Source organism: Sorex araneus, chromosome X (assembly GCF_027595985.1).
Source record: "Sorex araneus isolate mSorAra2 chromosome X, mSorAra2.pri, whole genome shotgun sequence".
In the NCBI taxonomy this organism is placed as follows: domain Eukaryota; kingdom Metazoa; phylum Chordata; class Mammalia; order Eulipotyphla; family Soricidae; genus Sorex; species Sorex araneus.
Genome location: NC_073313.1, coordinates 363,862,263 through 363,884,377, shown reverse-complemented (window position 1 = coordinate 363,884,377; position 22,115 = coordinate 363,862,263). Strand labels below are relative to the sequence as shown.

General features: G+C 41.8%; 1 protein-coding gene across 1 annotated transcript in view; it reads left to right on the top strand.

Annotated features, from left to right (window-relative positions):
• The window catches only part of ALK (ALK receptor tyrosine kinase), a 701,082-nt gene that overhangs the window by 225,926 nt on the left and 453,041 nt on the right, over positions 1–22,115 (top strand). The window lies entirely within an intron of this gene.

Here is a 22,115-nt window from a genome sequence, read left to right as displayed (position 1 = left end):
CTAACTTGGAGACCACTGAGAGTTGGGTTAAGGATTAGCTGCAGGGCACCCAGTCAGCATTCAGGCTGCATCTTCGCTGAGTCTGGCGCTGCTGGTAGTCCAAAGCTCCCGGTAAATGATGTCTTTCGAACGATCCGGGAATGGAAGGGATAAGCTCTGGATCGGTGATGGGTACTTGTTGAATCTTTGCTATCTAGAGAAAGTTGGGTTAGCACTAGACCCTCATTCAGCCTTCAGGTCCTCTGTCTTTGGGTCCCCAAAATGACTGATCCAGAATTTATAACTGGTGTTTCAGCTTTTGGGGGAAAATGAGAGCCGGTATGGCTCAGGCCCTATTGGGTTCTGGAGTAGTGCTTTCACATTGCTAAGGACTCCTTCCGGGCCCTCCCCTTGGATTCCAGACTGGCGGCAAGAAAGCAGAGGCTCAGACAGGGACAGAGAACTGCTATAGGTCCCACAGCATGTCCAGGAACAGCAGGGAGGACGCTAGATCTGAGTCGTCCGCTCCACGTTGTGCTTCTGTGTTTAGAGCACAAGCAAGGGTGATTGTCTGTGCAGTGGCTTGATTCTTGGAGCAACTGTTCCAGGCCCCTGCTGCTCTAAGTTTGACAGGGAAAAACCTTGGGTGGGCTTCAGGGAAGGTCAGAAGGAGTATAAAAATGATGGTTGCTCCAAGATTCGTATGTCAGTCTTGACCCCTGAACCACAAGACACCTGTTCTCTTGATACTCTCTCAGGCTGGCCCGTTAAGTTTTTGCTACTTGTTTAAAAGTTGTTGTAATCTTGATTTATATTTTAAATAGGCTTTGTGTGGGTAACCTGATTCTGGAGGGGCTTGGAGGGAGGCACGTATGGGGTAGGTAAGTGTAGGGTGGGGGTCCGTGCATATAATAGAACATTGTGTTGGAATTTTCTGAAGGACCTACCAAAATACTTCCTAGGTCCAGTCTAATATTCTGATTCAGTAGATCTGAGAAAGAGCCTAGAAATGGATGTGAAGATGTTCTAAAATGTGGTGTGCACAGGAAGTTTGTACGCAGCCTCTGCTGGGTTCAAGCACACCCCCAGGTCCCCACAGTGCTGGCAGCCACATGTGGGACTCGGAACCTTGCTATTAAAAGTCACTTTACTGCTTACGTCAAAATTTGCCTTCCCCAGGAGGTTACCCATGATGCTGAACCTTGCATTAATCATTGTTTATTTTTAAAAAATGGTCTTACCTCCTTATGATCATTCCAAAACTAACATATTAGTTAGTTTGTAACCTTACCTATACATGGAATAATACTTGCGGTTTTGTGATTTGTCCATTTTGATATGAAATGTCATGGTTTCATTTGGATATTGAATCCATTGCATGAAAATATCACAATATTTTTCATATGCCATCATCAGACTGATTTCTGGGTTTTTGAGATTACCAACAAGTCTATGATAAGCTTTTTTTTTAAAACATGTCTTGAACTTATAACTAGGAGTGAAATTGCTGGGTTAGGAGATTGCGATCGCTTTGATGCCAACTCGCAATGCCAATTTGTTTTCAGAGAGTAGTGTCAACTTTTACTCTCAGTCATGGCATGTTAGTTTCCAGCACAATCACATTCTTCTACTGCCTGTCATTGTCAGACTCCGGCCCAGGTGCCCAGCTGGTGGTTGAAGTGCAGGCAGACTCGCACTGCGTCCTCTCCTAGCACAGACTCGGGGGATTGTATTTTATGTTTCAGTTCCACGGGTGGTTGTGCAGCATATACCCTGGACGTGGTGGCCCTTTCAGGCTTCCTGCCCTTCCGCTAACCCTAGGGATATTTTCTAATCCAATCCTCAGACTTTAGAGATAGGAAGTCCATGAATTTTGGTATGGTAGGTATTTGTTTTTAGTTTGCCGATGACTGAATTTTGATCACAGTTCCTTGATATCCAGGCAGAGGCTGGAGTCCATAGACTTTGTGGAGTCAGAGTTTTAGTGCTTCAAGCATCAGCATTTTAAAGATATTTTAGCAATCTGTAAAGTAGTAAAGCACTCATCAAGTATAGAATGACTTCCCTTCCTCTACCTCCTACAGGGATCACTGGCAGCTACCGTGAACAGTGTGGGAGAATCAGGTAAACCAGGAGGAGGAAGGGGAAGTAGCGAGGAAGAATTATTTAGGTCTCAGAGGAGTTTCTGGATGGGGAGCAGTCGACACCTCTGTGGTTGTATGAAGCCGGGTGCCGAGGACCAGCACATGCTCCGAGCAGGACCTTTATCCATGACTGGTCTGTCAGACTGAAGCATCCACTTATAACTCAGTGTTGCTAATGCTTTTGTGAAGAGTTAGTGCCTGACTGTGTGCTAGTCCCCTCACTCAGGATCATGGACCCTGAATGACCCTTACAAAAGCCAGCACAGTTACTCTCGTGCAGTATTTCTCAAGCTCTTGTCAATCATGAACCCTTTATTTCCTTCCTGTGTCCCACTCCCCATCTTACTAGTTGCCCAGGTAGTCCCATGCTGTACCCCCACCTTTGATGCATTTTTTTTAACCTGTCACCTCCTGGGGATATCCGGGAGCCCAGTAGGGGCCATTATGATTCCCATTTGGGAAATGCTGCTTTAGTCATGGAGTTTGACAACACAAATATGCAGCCACTCAGGGGGGTGTCACTACTGTTAGAAACTTGTTTTACTTTTTCCCTGGGTCCTGATGGAGGGATATGTACTCAGAACGCAAGGATCAGTCTTTGAAACCAGAGCCCAGTGTCCCACGGCAGAAACACTTCTGTCACATCACTCACAAGCCCCAATTCAGGAGAGTTCATTGACAGCTGAGTTAACGAACACGTTGTTTACTAGAGATTCCCTGAAACAGGCTGAGGTATCCTCATGTCCTTAACCAAAGTGATGAAGGGGAAAAGAAAAGGTTATGTGTCCATTCTGCAGGTGGCAAAACAAAGGCTGCCCACCTACTCCAGTGTTCAATCTTGGGGGCATTTCTCTCTCTCTCTCTCTCTCTCTCTCTCTCTCTCTCTCTTTCCCTCTCTCTCTCCCTCTCTTCCCCTCCCCACGTGAATTTTTGAAGAAATGATGCTGGTGGTAGAAGGCAGAGGAGGAATCAGTACTCTCCAGCGTAGCATCTTTTCTCACTCAACATTTATTCGTTGGACGCAATCTAGGTACTGTTGCAGGGGAAAATAGAAGGGCCAGAAAAAGGCAGTGAGATTATACCAACCACAGATAATGAACTGTAAGAGTATAAATTCAGAATAATTTTAATTTATGGCCCCTGTCGATGAGAATAATAAGGGAGATACAATTCAGAGCAGCAAGATAATAAAAAGTGATCACCCTAATGGAACACAAGATTATAAATTAATAAAATCCCGAGGACTCATCAGGTTGAGGCATTCTATGACTTTTTTCAGAAGGGCCGGGGCATGGTGGAAGCCTACCACTTCTGGTGGTTCCGCATACAGTCAAGGAAACATACACTTCTCCTTTGGTAAGACAGGATTTTGACCTCTAGCAAGAACTGAAACTTTGAGACAGAGACAAGATGATACGCCCCTCCCCAAGTCCCGTCTTGGTTCCTTACTCATGCATGCAGGGAAGTCTGGAAGTGGACTCAGCGGTCAGTCTCTCATGTTCTTCAGTCCTCTCCAGGCACCGGTTGTCAAGGTTTTGCCTTGATCTGCTTAGTTTGGGGTGGAAGGTCTGGACAGAACGCTGCTCCTGAGATTCTTCTATCAAGATGGCTCTTTTGAGAAGGGGGAAAAACATGGCCTGGGGGTTCTGGAAACTGAGTGTTGCTCCAAATGATGGGGTCCTCCTGTGCTGTTCCAAACTATGAGGTCTTCCTACAGTGTCAGAGTGGGGTGCTACTTCCTTTGGTCCTGCCCTGGCTACCCTTGGGTGTTAGTTTCTTGGGACTGCTGTGATAAATCATCACGACATAGATCACTTGGAACAGATTTCCTGGAAACCCCAAATCTCAGTAGTGTTGGCAGGCAGGAGGGAACTTTCTGGAAGCATTGCAGGGACCTCTTTCTTGCTTCTTTCTTAGTTTCTGGTGGTTTCGGGGACTAGCTGGTGGTCTGGGTTGGTAGTGCCATGGCTCCAGCCTCTCCCACCTTCAGATAACTTTGTGATCTCTGGCCTGCCTTTGCTAGAGACATGAGTTCCTGGATTTAGGGCCACTTTCAGTGCCCCCTGATCTTCTCTCAAGATCCTTCCTTGGTTCTGAAAAGGTCTTCTGGCCAGGGGGGTCCCCATGCTGCCTGCGGCTTACCAGGAGGTTCCTGAGTCTGAGCCTTCGAGCTGGGACTGACACGCTCCCAGGGTCAGGTTATCTGGGGCCAGAGGGGCCAGACTGACTCCAGCACTTCCGTCAGTGTCTGCCCCCTCCTCACAGTGCATGGTCTCTGTACAGCATCCTCCTGCTTGCCCAGGATTCCACCAACCTGGTCTGCTTTGGAGCTGCAGGCACAGCCTGAAGGTGCTTCTCTCAGGGCGTGACCCCTTCTGCACCCACCTCTGCTGGCTGCACTTGGCTCTACGGTCTCACGGTCTGACACACGAGCCTTTGGGGTGTTGTTGGGAGTAAGGAGGGTCTGGCCAGCAGCGTTTCCTCCCGACACCAGCAAGATGGGACAGATCCAAAAGGCTGGAACCCATCTGTGTTGGAGGTGAGGTGGTGAAAAAGAAGCTCAGATCTACTGCTGGTGGGAATGTTGCCTGGTTCAAGCCCTGTGAGAAACACTACGGAGATTTCGCAGAAAAATAAGACTAGAGTTGCCACACAACTCAGAAATTCCAGTTTGTGATGTCTTCCCCAGAACACGTATGTCCTTATTCAAAAGGACATGGGCCCGTCATTACTCACTGTGTGGAGACTTTTCAGAACTTTCCCATCTGCCCTCAGGCTTCTGGCCAATCGATTGGAACCTCTGAGATTTGCCTCCTTTGGCTTCGGTCGGTGCATGTCTGGGGGTTCACAGTGCTGTGCAGGTCCCAGAAATGGGTCAGGGGAGCAGGGGGCATGAGGACAGGCTGTCAATGAGGGGAAACTGGGAGGACTTCCAGGCTGAAGCTCACTCAGCATGAGAGGTGGGGCTGTGCCCGGAGCACCCATTTGTCCCCTCCTGCCCTTGGCAGAGGTGAGAGGAGTGAGCGCAGATTTCAGATCTGGGGTTACAGGCTGCAGGGGCCAGCGTTTTCCTGGACAGTTCCCTGGTCTGTCAGGGAGTCTGTGACTGTATAACAATCGTTAGCAAAGACCTCTGGTTTTCAAAGCAGGTGGAAACTGGAAGAACATTCAGGAGATATGGAAGAACTGGAATAGAAAGTAAACGTAGGGGAATGATGGCTTCATGTGCTTGTTCGCAGTGACACACGCAGGTGCAAAGGCTTGTGAAACAATTCGCTGACTTACAGGTATAAAAATTTATTTGGGAACAAGAACACTTGCAAAGAAAGGGCAAGTGGGCCTTCACTCGAGAGTCAAAGACCCAGAATCAAAGACCTCGTTTTGAGTTTTGTCCTTTCCTGAGTGTGTGTGTGTGTGTGTGTGTGTGTGTGTGTGTATGCATGTGCGCGTGTGTGTGTGAATGTGTGGTAAGATTGTTTAAGTATGACAGGCAGATTATTAGAAATAGTGCTGACATGTGTTTCTCCCTTTGCCCTCAGCCTGTGGCCCTCCTGATCAGTATTCTGCTGAGTTGCTATAAATCAGCATCTGGGCCTTTTCTCTTGGGAATGGAAACCTGCTGCGACTTTCTGAAGGGGAAGGACAAGGGTTTATTTCCCCACTGTGGCTGTATGTCCTGCTGGGTCCCCTACTGACCTCCTACATCCTGTTTTCACACATGGGAATAAGGCATCTGTCTTACCACTTTAGGGCTAGTCTGCAAATGGAGGTTTTGGCTATCTAGCACTCGCCCATGTACACATGCATGCATGCACGTGCACGCATGCACACACACACACGCATGTGTGCACTCGAGCATGTGCGTGCACACACACACATACATTCCAGGCAGAACAATGTTTTCCTTTCACTTATTTGAATGAAATAACACAATTTGGGACCATTTATGCCAGTTTCTTGGGTTCCAGCCCCTAGAGGTGCATTTCTGTGCACCTATAAAGTTCTGCTTTAAAGATCTTTGCACTTGACTTTCTTGTGTGCCCCATCAGCAATCTAGTTCTGAGTGTGTACCCTCCTCTGCATGGCCATCAATAGCACATGCTCTGTAATATTATTAGTAAAATAATACAATTTTAATTGAACAGAAAAACAATCATGGTCCCACTTGAAGACCTCCACAGAACAGCTCTCCTGAAACGGGAATGAACTTCTTGGTGCCATAACCTCTCCGTTGGCCCCACAGTCACCCAGGGTCACCGAGGTCTCTGGCCTTCTTATAGGAGGAGCTTCCTGGACAGCTCTCTCCCTGCACATACGCTGCCCAGCACCTGGCCCTCACAGACGGGTCTTGCCTACTCCATGGAAACTCAGAATCTTTCATTTCAAAGACCTTTGTCCACTTTTTTCAGAACCCAACTGGTTTAGAGAGGGAAAAAAATTACTTCTGGGCTGGTTGCTACTAGCACATTGCAGAATTAAAGGTTACTTTAATATTTCTGTAGAAATTCTTGTTTCCATTTTAAAGAACAGATCTAACACACAGGACAGTGTGAAAAACTACAGACTTTGTGCGCACTTTGTGTTGTGTTGTTCGAGGGCTGTCGGGGCAACTCTCTCTCTCTCTCTCTCCCCCTGTCACATTTGATGCTCTCGAGCCACTGTGTATGGACCAGATAGGGATGGCTCCTCCTTGTGCTCTGCTTCTGTGTGTGCTGCTGTGCTCTCTTCTGTCTCTCTATCTCTATAGTCTCTCCTCTGGTCTCTTCAGATCTCTCTTCTTCCAATCTCTCTCTACAGAGCCCTCTCAATTTTGTGTCTTCTCCCTTGCTTCTGTGTCTTCTCTCCACTTCTGTGTCTTCCCTCTCTTCTGTGCTCTGCTTCTGTGTCTTCTCCCCCTACTTCTCCTATAGTCTTAGTTTATATAGCAATCACATAGGGTGGTGACACAAAGGTGGGTTGAACATTAACAAATCAACAAAGAGGGGTAAAACCACTCCTCCAGGAGATTAACAAAGTCTCATCTAAGGAGATTACACCAGATTACTAGGAGATCCACTCAAGAGTGGGATCCAAACAAGGGTGTGTCTCTTTCTTCCTTCTTCAGCTAGTAATCCACTTAAATAGTTGTAGTAAATCTATTTCAAATATTTCTAGCAGTGTCATTCTGTATGAGGAGTATAACAGGTATAAACCTAAAGTTTGGTTCTTCCCAAGGACATCTCACTATATTTTCTAGACCACAGTCCTCAGGTCAGGTTAGTCTTCCTAACCCCAGTAGGTCCTAGTCTCATCGTTACTTTTGGATCATGACAGCATTTGTCTATGACCATGCTCTCAACTTATAGTTGACTATTGTGGTGCTTTGGCCTGGCCCATTTCGATGCCAGGGTAGCTCACAGCTTGCCCTGGGTCCATTCCATCCCTCATTGGGACCCTTCTTTTGGGGTGTTAGGAACTAAGGGTAAATGAGTTGAGAAAGCAGATGCCCAGGGGTAAGTATTATTGGAGCCAATCAGCTCCCAAGTTACCAAGCATAATATTAACTGTCTTCCTGTGTCCATACAGAAAGGACATTGCTTTAAGGTAAATTATGTTCCCTGCAGCAAGGCTAAAAGGACAAACCCAATGTTATCCTATGGGGTAGTATCCAAATATTTCCTACTGGCTGATCTAAAATATTACTTGCTGATATTTTTATGAACATAAAAAACCAGAAAGTTTATCAAACAATAAGAACACACCACACAAGTCAGTAGAACTAAATAGTAGGCCACCATCCTATTTATGATGGGTTCACTTATTTCATAATATGGAGAACTATTCAAGGTCTATTATTCGATTAAAAATATGTCCAACAATATGCCCGATAGAACTTGTTTTGTAAATGAGAAAACTATGTGTGTGCAGAAGGAGAAAATTCTGTAAGGAAATATGCCAATACAGCAGCAGAGGTTATTTCCGGATGACTGAATTTTCAGTGATTTTTATTTTTTTCTCTACACTTTTTGTGATTTTCAAATTTGAATCCATAAATACACATTATTCTGTGAGATATAACACTGTTATTGTGTAATGCAAGAGGATCTAAATTCTTATTTGAGGCTATATTCTGTTCAACTAGTTCAGCCTTTTTTTCCCCACTGTGATGGGAGGAGGAGAGGGAAACTCAATGACTTCCTGCCACAATCACCACCAAAACTCTGGAGCTACATTGGAAGGGAGACAGAGTTCAGGACCTCTTGCACCTCAGAAACCCAGGGCGCTCCTACCCCCATGCCTTGCTTACCCTTGAAGTGTGGGAAAGTACTGTGGAAACCACAATGCAGGTCTCAGGGATGGAGCCAGGAGCAAGCCAGGAAGCAGGAGTGACTCCGTGTGCCCGATCTGGCTTAATCTTTGCCCCTCCAGACCTCTCAGTGTCGCTTTTCTCCAAACTTGGTCCCCACCCAAAGGTACTTCCCCATTGCTGAGGAACCACTCCCAGAGCTAGGCTGAAATTTCACAGGTGTCTTGAGAGTTGGAGTTCTAAGATGGTTGGGGGCGGGGGGATGCGTCTCCAGTGGTTCTCCCCACAAGGAATCCCTGAGGTAGCTTCCACGGTCACCACAAGGAAGCGTGGTCTCAGGCAGGCAGCTGCTGTGCCCTCTTTCCTAGAATGGTGCCTGAGAGCACGCTTCCTTGTGGAGATGCATCCCCTCCCAACCCCGCCTGCCAGACTCAACGCGGGAGAAAGGGTCAACACCCCAGTGCCAGAAATGGGAACAAAGCAAAACAGTGGCAGCAACAGAAGCTAGAAATGTGTAGCTGGGTTGCAAAGCCTGACTCGTAAGGAGGACTGAGAGAACACGCCTGGGAAACGGGCACTGCCAGGTAGGGGGCAGCTGTGTTCAGCTTTCTCAGCTGTGGGAGGAATTGCTGCTGCTTCCCAGGGTGGTTTCTGCGAAGCTCTGTATGAGGATGCTGGGGCAGGCGGTGAATGCACAGTCCTGGGGCCTGCAGGGAGCTGCCCGGGTGATCCAGGGACTGGCCCGGGCTCTGCCCCTGAGACAACTGCGAGCACTTGAGCACTTGTGACGAGCTTTGCTACCCACGATCGTGCTTGAGTCTCCCGACCCAGCAGGATGGTTATTACTCATGCTCTTAATGTGATGACTAACAGAGTAAATAGCAAGTGTTGGAGAGAAAAAACTGGGCCTTTCTCATTTGCTTGCTGTGTCCCCCGGGGCCTGACCTCGGGGGGGGGGGCCTTGTGTGAACTAGACATTCATTGATTAGTTCTTGACCTACAGATGGCGGCATTGAGAGGTGAAGCTGCTTGAGTCTATGATGTCGCTATGTGACAATTAGATTTTTGAGTTCCAAGTTTTGAACTCTCAAATCTCATAGTCTTGCCATTCCAACAAACTCTCTCCAACACATGTGATCTCCCAGACAGGAGACTCCTCTCATTACCTGTTGACCAGTTCATTCAAATGTTCTGGACCCTGTTCCCATGTCATTCATACTGAGAGGCACAGTTCCATGACACAGCCAAGCTACATCCAATGTGGGACCTGGGATAGGGCTCAGCAGTGAAATGCTCGCCTGGCAAGCATGAGGCCTGGGTTCAATCCCCAGCCCCATAAATTATATTCACTGGGTAACTGGTAAGACCCGCATCTTCGGAAGTCTCTGAAGTCCATTTGTATTGATGTCTACTCTGCACTTGGCTGGGTCAAGAGGCAGTGCTGCCCCAGTGGGATGTTTTCTTCTTGGACTACCTAGCGAAGTGGTTAGCGTGAGAAGGTAGAGTTAGGCTGCAAACAGCTGCCCTTTCAGAAATAGAAGAACACTGTGCTGAGAGGTAAGAGTGGGTTATACCAGGGGCTACAGGCTAACCCAGTCCTCCATATTTCAGCTGGTAAATTGAGTGGGCAGGACTGGATAGTCTCTAAGAGAATGTAAAGTTGTCTCTCTGACTTCCTTATTTCCTCTTATTAGCAACCTTTTATTACTATGGTCTGGATTGTTTAGCCTCACTGATTTCTATATATCAAAATGGTTCAGATAGGACACATCTTAAAGAAATATGGGCTCTATTTAAGGAAAGTCATGAGCCGCTCAGAATTTATGCTTGAAGGGAATTGAAGGAAAGCCAGGAGCTTGCAAAGAAGAATAAAAGAAAATTCTCTTGAATGGAGATCACTATAGTGTAATCCTGCTTAGAGTAGGAAGATAATCTTGATTCATTCAAGACTGGGAAAGATTGCTTTTGTGTACGTTGAAGAGAGACTTGAGGGTCATTTTACCTCTGTACTTCTCTTTCCTGGCTTGTTGGAAAAAGTCAATGGAAATAATGCCCATGAGACCTCTCTGTGACTAGAAAATGGTTTGGTGGAGAACAGGAAGCCCAGTTTCACCACAGATGAAATTAAGAGGTGCTACTCCATTGTGCCCTAAGGAAGTAGACTCTGAAAGGCAGGGTGGGGTCTAGAATTTATAAGACTGTTTTTAAACTTGATCCATAGAGCCCATGTGCTGCTTGTGCCCATGTGGCTGAGCACTTATGGTGCCTGAGCACAAGTGTCACCCACACCTCCCTTCTAGAGATGTGTACTTTCATGCTTTTGTATCTAATGCTAGGATGTGTATAGAGGCTCTCTCCACCTTTGGAGAAGCCTGTGTTGTCTCTTGAGTGTGTCATTCTCTAACTTTCTCTCCCTCTTTCCCCTTCCTAAAAGCTTCCTAAATAAAATCTGTTTTTTACTTCAAAAAACAAACAAGCAAAAAAATACTTGGACTTTTTTGGGACATGGCAGAGAATTTGCTGAGGGTGACTGAGTCACCATTCATGATGGTAACATGCACATTTGTAGCAGGCTCTAAAGGATACGTAGGCTCAGATCTCAGTGCCCAACCCTTCCCCCTGCTCCCACTAAAAGATTGGGAAGGAATTTTTGCCAGGATGGCCAGGATAGTCCTGTCATTCTGCCTAAACCATTATGGTCTACTTTGATTCTCTGACTTCTTACTTTGGGCTCTAAAGAATGAAGGTTCATCCTGCATGGTTCATAATCCATTCCTTGACTTTCAGTTCTGAGATGATCTTCGTGGAAGTGGATGTTACTAGGAGGAGTATGCCATGTGTCCGGTTTACTTGGTACCGAAACTAGTAGCATGCCTGGTGTGGCGTCCCCCATGTTTCTGCAGGGCCCCAGGCTGCACTTGTATTTCCCTTAGCAACTCTGCTGTAATCAACATCAAGAAATAATGGAAGAGAGCCTCGAAATGACTTGCTGGAAATAAGGACTGATGACACAGGAATGAAAATGCGAATGGTCTGCTTTGCAGGGCACCAGGACACCAAAGCAGAGCGGTATTCAATTAATTTTCACATCCAGGCCATAGGCGCTCCCGATTAATATCCTCTGTTCTACTATTGTTCAGGCTGCGTACATAGGACGTATTGTTCAGGTGTTATTTCTTAAGTTACATAGTCCTCTCCTCACAAGAATTATTTCCCCCCATTTCATCATCCCCCTTAACCGGTGAATTCATCGGTCTGCATTTATACCCAACAGGTATAAGCCTCTCCACAGTGGGTGCACTTACGACAGTGGGAAATCTCTGTGCAGTTGCTGCTGTTCCTCGGAGTCTATGCTTAAATGCAGATTAGACTCTATTTGGAGTCTATCTGTAAGTTAATCAAGAGCACTGAGCATATCCCAAAGGAGAGAGAGCAGTCGAAATAATGCTTTCAAATGAGGATTTTTCAGAAAGGAAGAATCTCAATTTCTTTAGCTAAACAACCCGATGGAGACCACAACTCCAGAGCCCTCATGACTCTTTGTTCCTTCTCTTAATTTTTCTGTCTCTTCTCCCTCATTCTTCTGCCCCACTACCCTTTGCTTTTCTTTCTTCCACCTTTCTTCTTCCTCCAAAGCCAAACACATCCTTCCCATATTGAACTCTGAGGAAGATTAGAAAAGAGCAACACTATTAACAGGTACCTGGCCCAGGAGTGAACTTCTCACCCTAAAGAATTCTGACCTTCTGTATGTGTGTATACATCAGGATACATATATGAAATGTTGCCTATTGCTGAAACAAAAGAGTTTGACAATTTCAGGAAGTTCTCTGCTCTGAGGAATAAATTAAAAGAAGAACCTCAGGGTCAGAAAGATATCGCAGGAGGTATGGCCTTTGCCTTGCATGCTGCCAACCTGGTTAGAATCTCCTGGCACCATATATGGTTTCCTGAATCCAGAGTTAGGAATAGCCCCTGGGCTCCCTTGGGTTCCCCCCATCCTAGTAATTAAATGAGAACCCCCTGTAATAGGAAAGAAGCTGAATCAATGGAATTCTATACCTCAGAGTCAAAGCAAGATAGGATCCCGGTTTCTGGACAGAGTCAGGGAAAGATCATAAAGGGATCCTTTGTTTTTCAGAGGAATTTGGAAGCTATTTTCTACGGGAAACTTAATTAGAAGTATTCTTCCCCAACATCCACCAATAGCAACAGCACACACTTTTTCATGATCTGATAAATGGATGGTAAAAGCCATATGTTCATTTGTTTTGTAAAAGGGAAAGAAAAATGAGATAGAAATAGAGAAAAAAAAACCAGGAAGCATGGAATTGATAAGGAGTTTTTATGTAAGTATTATAGACCAGCTCAAGAGAAAGAACTTCGCCAGAACTAGCAATAAGTAGGATCGCTGACCTTGGCCAGCAGAGAGCCCGGACTCACACCCAGCCCACTTGTTCCTCACTCAGCGTGTTTGTCAGAACATGGGATAAGCCAGATCTACACAATGACCATCAGTGAGTGACCCTCGCAATGTTAATCTAGATTGCTTTATATGATTCCCGCAAATATCCATAAAATTCAGACACCCGAATACCCTGTTTCCTACTTTAAAAAAATCAAAGAAACAATAGGAAGCAGGATTTCCAACCATTGCCAGTGGAAAGATGGGGCAGATTGACACATTATCTCCCCAAATCAATTACAAAGCTTATAAAATGGACAGAAACTAGAATTTAAGTACTCAGAAAATGGACCAAACAAATATAAATATCTGAGAAGCATTTGAGCTTAAGAAATAGCTGGGTTTCTGCCTTACCTGCAGTGAGGGTTGCAGATAAAACCCATATCACAATGGTGTGAATCTGTGGAATTATCACCCCGCACTTTTCCTTCCACCTAATTCAGTCACCACTTGGGTGCTCCCATATAGGACACGCCGTAAGATCAACACCTTTTAGATCACGGTTGAAGGAGGCCACTCGATTTAGAGAAGTGGGCAGTGTCCATATTCAGCCCTGTTGTGGGTGAAAATGATGGGCTATGTCTTAGCATCCAACTCTGTCATGGCAGGGAGAGGAATATTCATGCTTGAAACAATGCATTTCCCAGTGGAGATGAGAAAGGGTGTGACAGACCCAACCCTCTTCCGTCCTCAGACTGTGTGTTTGCAGAGGAGCTCTGAGAGTGACAGGCTCACTGAGCTTGGAATATGTTCCCTTATTCATTCCTTCCCCACATAGAGCTATCGATAAGATACAGATGTCTTCCAAGTTCAAGGTGTTTGAAATTACACTCTGTTCAACATTCGGAAACTGATAAACAACACCGGATGACTGACCCAAAGGAAGCCAATCTTGAACATTAATAAACAAAACAGGCCGTTTTCACATCAGAAGTTAGACTGCGGGAGAGACATATTTCACAGTTAAAGCTCACTTATTAAACAAAGAAATAAATTAAGTTTAAAAAGTCAAAAAGCAACCACAAAAGGACCAACAAGAATATTTAGAGAAGAAAATTTGAATGTCAAGTTGCTGTAGATTAGAATAAGTTCTTTGGGCTGAAATAAAATCCTATCAGGCGATAACCTGAACACACTGGAAAAAATGAAGAAGAGCAGAAAGTGTGTGGTTTAATATAAGAAACCCAATAAATGTTTTTTCTTATTTCTTCTCATAACGTCTTTGAAAGACATAAAATTAAATAAATGTACAATTAAGAGCTATATTGTTGGTTTGACACTAATATAGGTGTAATATATGTGACAATAATAGCACAAGGAGTAGAAATGGAATGATGCAATAATGAAGCAAAGTTTCTCATTCTACTGAAATTAAGTTAGTATTAATCTGAAGTAGACTGTGGTAAATTCAGATGCATAAAGCATAGAGAAACCACTAAGAAGCAAACTCCAAAAATAGTTTTAAAGATGAGTTTTTAAATGGTTCTCTGAAAAATAGTTTGCAGGCAGGAAGGAATAGAAGAACCAAAAAGATAAGAGACGTTAAAAAAGAGCAGACAGCAAAAAGAAAAATGTGACTCCAACCAACCACTGGGCATATATATTAAATACACTTAGTCTAAACATTCACTTAAAAGTCAGAGATTGTCAAACTAAATAAAAATAAAATAACAAGAAGATCCAAATATTTAAGTGTACTGCAAAAATCACATCATAAGAGTCAAAGACACAAATAGGTTGAAAGTAAAAGGATTAAATAAGAGAGGCTAGGCAAACAGTAATGCAGGAATAGTTGCATTAATATCATGTAGATAGGTTTTAAGACAAAATATATTACTGGGGAAAAGAGACATTTTATAATATGAGCAAATTTTCCTGAAAGATATGACAATATGACAATGATAAATGTCTATGCACCTAATAACAGTGCCTCAAAACACACACAGAAAAATTGTAAGAAAAGAAACAGGAAATTTAGCAATGATAGTTGACAGTCTCAACAATGAAATAAAACTGGAAGAAAAGAAACAGGAAATTTAATAATTATAGTTGACAACCTCAATGATCCATTCCCAATAATAAATAAAATATCTAGAAATAAAGGATGCAGAAGATTTGAACAATATTATCAACAATTCAACCCAAAGGACTATGTAGAACACTCTATTCAAGGACTATAATTCACATTTCTTTCAGCTTCACAGGGAAAATCTTCAGGATAGTTCATAAATGCTAGCCCAAAACAAAAGTGGCTAAGACAATACAAAAATAATCTAAAAGGATTTAAATCATTCAAAATATATGCTCAGGTGAGATAAATTAGAAGTTGATGAGAAAGCAACCATAGAAATCCATGGATATTAAGAAATTCCATAACTGATTCAGGTAGCATTGTAGCACTGTTATCCCATTGTTCATCGATTTGCTCGAGCGGGCCACAGTAACATCTCCATTGTGAGACTTGTTACTGTTTTTGGCATATCGAATATGCCACGCGTAGCTTGCCAGGCTCTGCCGTGAGGGCAGGATACTCTCAGTAGCTTGCCGGGCTCTCCAAGAGGGGTGGAGGAATCAAACCTGGGTCGGCTGTATGCAAGGCAAATGCCCTACCCACTGTGCTGTCACTCCACACTAACTGATTCAGGTAACAAGAACAAAACAGAATGAAATTTTATAATGATAATCTAAATTAAGTGAAGCATATAAAAAGTTATGGAATACAACAAAAAGAATTTAGCAGGAAATATACAGCTTTAAATGCCTATCCTAGATAAGCAGGAAAGTCTGAATCCATAAACTAAGCTTCCATTTCGAGAAATGTAACAAAAATCAATGAAAACCCAAAGCATGCAGAAGAAAAGAAATAAAGATTAGCGTAAGAAATCAATTGTATAGAAAACAGAGAAACAATAGTGAGAATCAATGAGAACAAAATTTGGTTTTTGGAGATTAATAAAATTGACAAATCATTAACTAGACAGAGAAAAGACACAACAAATTACCAAAATCAGGAATAATAATAATAAAAAGAGAAATGTATTTAGTACTGGCCCCAAAGAAATGGAAGGATCAGGGCCTGGGGAGAGAGTTAAGGGGACAGAGCACAGGCCTTAGATACCATAAGCAGAATGAATGCTTAGAGGCTACTGAGGCATCTGTCTCAGAGAAGCACTTGAGTCCTCCTGAGTGGCCCTCCAGTGCTATAGCACCACTGGGTCTGAGAAGCACTGTAATGCCATCCTGAGCACTGAAGCACCAGGCCCTCGTGTTGCCAGGAGTGGTCCTGGGATCCCCCAGGCCACTGACCGGAAGCTCTCCAAATAAGAAACTAATGGATCATAAGGAAACATTACACATGCAAAAAAGTGCATTTTTGACAATAGACTCTACATCACACATAACATAGACACATATAAGGAAGGGAGGAGGAAAAGGGAGAGGAGAGGAGATGGAAGGAGGAGGAGAATCAAAAAGATGGAAAAAGTAAGGATAAATTTTTATTTAACAGTAGGTAGTATAATCTATTATTTAGAAAATTCAAAATGGATCAGAAGAAAGCAAGATTGATAGAACAAATAAAGGAATTTCAAAACATCATGTGACACAAGTCAAAACACAGCATCAGTTTTATTAATATTTTTGTAACATATAGTTCCCAAAATGGAATTTGAGAAGATAAATTTAATTGATAAAAGCATCAAAAAGAAGAAAATATTTAGGAAAAAATTTAACAAATATAAGCCTTCCACATTGGACAACATGGCTAAAATACATTAAGGATAATGTAAACAAACAAAAAAATCATTTGAACTAGAAAATTCAATGTGTCAAGATGGCATTTCTCCCAAAATTGATCTGTAACTTCGATGTAATCTTTATCAAAATCCTAGTAGGTATTTTTATTTACAGTCTAAAATTTATATGAAAATGTCAAGAATCTAGAACATTTAAAATTTTTTGAGTTTATTTTATTTTATCTTTGTGAAGCAAGATAGTTTTTACTGAATAAAGCTTTCTTAGAAAGATGTGAGAGGAGAAAAAGTAACATGTTTGAGAGAGAACACAGGATCCTCCAGCATGGAAATCGACAGAGACAAGGAAGTTGGATGCATATCCAAGGGAGAATATGGATTTGAAGAGCAAGCCTTGGAGATATTTTTAAAGAAAGAAAATAATGGAGGGCTATGCCACCTGATTTTAAGACTTTGTATAAAAATAAAGTCATAAAGAAAGTCCAATTCTAGTACACATGTCAATGAAGTAAAACTGAGAGTCCAGAAATAAATTATTGTATTTTTAATGAGATTATTTTCAACAAAATTACCTAGATAATATAATGGAATAGATAGCCTTTTCAGCAAAATATGCTAGTATAATTGGAATATCCATAATCTAAGCATATTATCTAGACCTAAATTTACCTTACATCATCTACAAAATTAACTCAAAATGAATCATAGAACTATGGTAAGAGGTAAAATTAAACCTTCTATGGAAAAAAAATAATTGGAGAAAACCTCTGTAACCCTGGGCTGGGAACTTTTCTTAATTATGACAGTAAAATCTGAGCTATGATCAAAGATAATTCTATATATTTTTACCTTACAAGTGACTCAGAACTGTTGAGAATGAAGGAAGGAATGAAAAGATGGAAAGGACAAGTCAAAGATTAGAGTAAAAATTCAAGTCCTATGTTCTATAAAAGACTTGTTTAGAAGAAAGGATTAATTTTTACAATACAGTAATAAAAGAAATTAGAAAAGGGACTCACATCATCAACTTCAAAGGAATTTAGTGAGAGTGAAGCAAGTAATAATGCATGAAAGATGATGACTTTGGCACAATAGTTGGAAAACAGTAAATACTCAGTAGCTGCAATGGTAAGGATCAGGATTGTTATTACTGGTGTCCTAACACCCTGGGCTCCAGAGAAGAGCCCGAGCCTACAACAGATATATGGACCATCAACTTGGACCAGCTGCTCTTGCAGTACAAGAAGTGAGTCTTCCAGAGATTCCTGCCATTATCTGGGACTTAACGGCATATCTTGGTCATCCTTAGTTTTAGGTAAAGAAGACTGGGGTCTTGGCCAGTATCCCTGTCCCAGTTTGTGAAGGAAGATGGAGGAGCAGATGAAGAGACAAAGAGCCAGATTTTAGCATCAAGTCTCAAGTTGCTCAGAGTTCCCACTTTTTACTGGATTTCTATCCATTGCCTAAACACTCTTAGAGTTTATTCACGTTATTTGGAATATAGGTAATTGGAAACCACGTTACATTCATTAGCATTATTTGGAAGACAGGAAAACTGGAAACTACTGTTTTTCAAAGCAGTTGATGCCTGCTCAGGGATCACTCCTGAGAGGGCTCAGGAGACTGTACGTGGTGCTGGGGTCAAATGTGGATTGGCCATGTGCAAGGCTAACCACTACCAGTCCCATATGTACTAACATTGAAATATATTGTTAAATGGAAAATGTAGATGATAAGATCCTACGTGTACATACATGTATGTATATATCTACACACATATATGCAATCTATGTATTTGTATATATGTATATGCATTGCACATTTGTCACATTGACTATTATGATAGATATAAATTAGATATATTTATATATTATATATAAATCAATATCATATATAGCTATTTACTAAATAAATATCAGGATAACATTTATATATATTTAGTAAATAAATATTTAGTATAAAGTTTAAAATTATACACAAATTTGAGTCTCTATACCATTATGCTTTATACAATATTAATTCAGACTCAAAATATGAACTCAGAATATTGGGATATAGAGATAAAAATTATGCTAGCTTCTGAATGGCATATATTCTCTATATTTTGTTATTTCTAAAGTAGCGTGTTTAAATAGTGTCAGCATTTATCATCCTAATGTACAGTTAGCACATCTCACCATGAAGGGTGCTCCAAATCTCCCAACAATGTCCTGATGTAGCTTATTGATCAACTCTTGATCTCACCCACCCACCCACTTCCACTTGGTAATTCCAGTTTTGTGATTCAAGGCAAAGAGTATGTCGTCACTCATTGCTACCTATTCTCTTGTTTAATTTTTTCATACACTACTTATGAGTGAGATAATCTAGTATTAGTCCTTCTCCCTTTAACTTATTTTTCACTTAACAGAATACCCTCCAATTTCAAGTTGCAGGAAACTGCCAAATTTCACATTTTTTTCTAACAGCTTCATAGAATTCCATTGCCTAGATATACCAAGACTTATTTATCCATTCATCCATTATTGGACATTTCGGTTGTTTCCATATCCTGGTTATTTTACTAAATATTACAATAAGATAGACATGCATATCTTTACAAATTAATGTTTTTGAGTTCTTGGGATAGATGGTAACATACAGAATTACTAGGTCAGATGGAATCTGTATTATTATCTTTTTTAGAATTAATCCTAGCTTTTAAGCCACCCTACTGTTCTTCATAGAGTCATAAACAAATGACATTCCCACCAATAGATAAAATAGAATCCCTATTTTACACCTAGGTGTATTTCCATATCTATACCAAAACTGGCTGTTTACTGACATTTGGTACAGACTAGTTTCACAGATGAAAGATTATAGCTCATAAAATACTCTATATATTATGACTTCTTTTAAACTTACATATGCTTGTTTAGATACATAAAATATCCTCAGGCAAATACATTAAACCAATTACTTCTGGAAAGTGGGATTTAGTTTGGAAAACAAGGAAAGTATAATAGACTTTTGTATTATTGGTTATTTCCCCCCTTTTTGGTAACTGAACAATAAAAATTCAATAAAACATGTTAAAGTATTTTCTTTTAGTTTTATTGATTCTCATTCAAAATTAATAAGGTGGTTTACATCTAAGTCACACACCTCGTCAGTAGGATTTGTACTCAAAAATGTGCTTTCTCTGTCATGTCATGCTCCTTTGAAAAAGGCCTAGAGAAGAAATTAGGAAGTATTTTATAAGCACAGGCTGTGAAACATTGATTCAGTTATCAAAAGAGGTCTCAGACTTCGTGCGTGAGATATTGTGTGATGGATAGTGGCTTGAATTGGTTCAAGAAGGTGCTAAGAGCCTAGGGAATGATGGCCAATGATTTCTGGAGGCTCCTTTCTTTCTTTTCTGTGATCTCACAAAAATCAGGAAATACCACTCTCTAGACAGTATCCACTTAGTCAGCCAACTTACAAAACAATGAGAGGAAAACAGAGATCCTAGGAACAACCATCTAGTAATTCAATCCCTGTTAAAACAGTGAAACAACTATTAAAAGAAGAAATACTATGGAGGATAATGGAATTATGAGCAATAAGCATTATGGGTTTTAAAAGAACAAATCATGCCAGACAAAGTTGATTGCTTTTTTGATTAGTAGACTAAGGGAATAGAGTAGATGTAATATATCTTGATTTTAGCAAAAGGTTTGATAGTGTCTTATGAAATTTTACTCAGGAAATTAATTGAAAATGGCCTAGAGAGGAGCACTGTTGCATGAACCTCAGGCTGGTGGCAGGACAGCTGAAGGAATCTGAGTGGCAGCATTGCACCACAGTGGGGATATGTGGGTTGAGGAAGTTCAGGTCTGGAGTCAGTTCTATTTAATTATTTCATTGCTTTTCAAAAAGAACAGGAGGCAGCTCTTACGTGAGTGAAATTTATAGTATGTTATATCTGTGCGTCTCAATGAAAAAACTCCCTTGAAATTTAGCAAGTTTACCTAGTGTCCAGTCCCAGGTCTAGCCTCATTCTGGGTTCTAGGAAAATCACTTTGTCATCCCATTGCTCATCAATTTGCTCCAGCAGGCACCAGTAACATCTCTGTTGTGAGACTTGTTACTGTTTTTGGCTTATTTAATATACCATGGGTAGCTTGTCATGCCTTGCCATGCTGACAGGATACTCTCGATAGCTTGCTGGGCTCTCCTAGAGGGATAGAGGAATCGAATCTGGGTCAACCGCATGCAAGGCAAACACCCTACCCGCTGTGGTATCGCTCCAGCCCACATTATCTTACAATTAATATTATAATAAATCTTTATATCAAAGTCCCTGTACTTAGTGCTGGTTTGCTTGTTCCTCTGATTAAGATATAATATATCATTGTCACTGTCATCCCATTGCTCAACGATTTGTTCGAGGGGCACCAGTAACATCTGTCATTATGAGACAATGACATAATGTCTCATTATGTCATTGTTTTGACATATGTTTTGACATTGACGAATATGTTTTTGGCCTATCCAATATGCCATGGGTAGCTTGCCAGGCTCTGCCATGCAGGCGCGATAGTCTCAGTAGCTTGCCAGGCTCTCCAAGAGGGGCGGAGGAATCAAACCTGGGTCGACCGCATGAAAGGCAAATGCCCTACCGCTGTGCTATCACTCTAGCCCCATAATATGTATATACATATATATGTAACTACTCTTATATATTATTTTATTAGGAGTCTTGCCATTTGAACAATTCTAATAAGAAGAAGGAACAAAGAAAGAAAAGGTCCAAAACCCCTTGAATATCATCTGATTATTTGAAGCCAAGTACTCATTCACAATCTAGATTATTTGAGAATCTCGTTTTTCTTAATGGAAGCTCTCCCTTGGCTATTTATCTACACATTTTGAGGTTATTCTATATCCAGGTAGGATTTTTAACCTTAAGTCGGCTTTTCCAAAGATTTCATTCATCTTTCTCTTTCATCTTGCTCCATGTTACCACCCTCATTATCCAACCCAGAGCTCGCTCATTATCTAACCCAGAGCTTCCAGTTTCTCCCAAGCAAGTTTCACTACACTTATGTTTGGCATCTGAATCTAGAAATAGGCTAAAACTTGTATTATTAAAGGATACTGTCATTATGCACTCCTTTAATGAACTTCAACTTGATTTGGGAGGACCAGGTAAGTAGAATGACCTTAGCCAAGAGTCCCACTTTTTCCTCTCCATGTGCCATTTTCCTGCATAGGTACTCAAATCCCTGTACTACCTCACCACTTAGCACTCAAGCTTCTAATCAGCTACTCAGTACTAACTGTGTGTTCCATGGTAAAAGTATAAAGGCTGCCATCTATATAAGACATAAATGGCAATTCATGGCTTAGAGCTTACAAATACATTAAATTGGGAGTGGTTATTGCTATAATGTAATGTAAGCATCATTCTGTGGAGTAACAGAGGAGGTTTTGGGGAAATCAGTGGGGTAGAAAGGAATTTG